Here is a 1,658-nt window from a genome sequence, read left to right as displayed (position 1 = left end):
AGCACAACCATGAGTCTTCTGTATCCTGAAGTGCTTTTGCACAAACACAACCTTCTCTTCAGTTAGAACAGAGGATCCAAGGCACTAAAAGGCTAGGTAGGGACTTGCTAAGTTACCCAGCAAGTCAGTGGGTCCTTGATCACTTCCGTTCCAAAGTGATCAGAAGACAACAAGCCCTGAGGCTGGGTCTTGAAGGATTTTCTGTGAGCCCCGGAACTTCTCGAACCTTGAACTCACTTGCCCCGAAGGCCAGGTCCTGACTAGCATGTTCCATCCTCTGGGAAACTCCAGGTGGAGCATTTCCTGCCCAATTTACAGATGAAAGCAACAGAGGAACTTGTCTTGCTCACCAGCCAACCCCCTAGTCCCCCCCCCCCCCGCCCCTTCCCCATCCCTTTGGTTATACCTCTCATCTCCTTGGCTCATAGTCTACCCTTCCTGCCCTTTCGCCCTCTGAACTCTCTCAGCTTGTATCTAGACAGCTGCCCCTAACCCCAAACTCCTACTTGTCTTTCAATGTCATAGTCTCAAGTCACTCAGAGGCAGGACTCACATGGTTCTCATCACGTGCTCCAGGAGTCAATGGTTTGTATGCCTCTGCCTTACTCATCTTGGGACTACAAGGCCGGCACTACCCCGCCACACCCTGGGTTCCCTGCTTGTGTAGAAGGAAGGAAGGAACTCCGGCAAGGATCCTGAACCACCCAGACACACAACTCCAGAGAAACCCACAGCCTGTGCCAGGGTGTGGGAATTTCTACTGTTGACTTCAGCAGTGAGGCACTGGCCATCTGTCTGTTCCCTGACCCCTCTCTTTTCACCCTCTTGGACTTCCTGTCCCCATTTCTTCTCTCAGTTCTAGGTTGGCCATGATGTTCCACAGAAGCTGTCTTCCTAGGGCACAGAGCTGAATGGGTGCAATTACACTTTGTCTTCGGGCTCCCATGGTCCAGGATACAAAGTCCCTGCTTTCCAGAGCCACGTGGGTTCTCTAATCCTCTTCCATCCTTTTCTCCAATTAAAGAAAAATTAAACTCACTAGATTTTATTTAAAGAAGCACCCAGGCTCCACAGTAGGGGAGCAACCGAGCTCCACTCTGGCGACAAGGAAAGATGGGAAGTCACTGCCAAGGAGCAGAGTGGAACATCTGTGGGTGGAGAATTTCTGAGCAAAACCACCAGGGCTCCTGGGATTCTGGCTCAATTTACTTGACAGGATTATTATTATTATTTACATTTATTTATTTGTGTGTGCATATGCCACAGCATGAGTGTCAGTCAAAGGAAAACATGGGACTTAGTTCTCTCCATCTACGCTGTGGAGAATAGAACTCTCGTTGTCAGGTTTGGCCACAGGTACCCTTACCAGCTGAGCCATCTCAGCAGCCCCACTTGACAGCATTCTTACTGTAGACAGGCCGCAGTGATCTGATACCAAGGATGATGAACTTTTCTGACTCAGCAGGATTCTTGCTAAAACTGAACTAAGGGGGACCAAGGACACCACCCAAGGTCAGGATCTAAGCCAGAAAAAGGGACTTAGTCTAACTCCTCAAGTCTGGTCAAGGCCCATTTCTGTCACTTTACTAACAGCTTTCATTTCTCCTTCAAGCCTTTTCTCATCTCAGACCTTCAAAAATTGTTGGTTTTTTTTTTTT

This window comes from Mus caroli, chromosome 12 (assembly GCF_900094665.2).
Source record: "Mus caroli chromosome 12, CAROLI_EIJ_v1.1, whole genome shotgun sequence".
Taxonomy (NCBI): domain Eukaryota; kingdom Metazoa; phylum Chordata; class Mammalia; order Rodentia; family Muridae; genus Mus; species Mus caroli.
Note: the sequence above shows the minus strand (reverse complement) of the source record.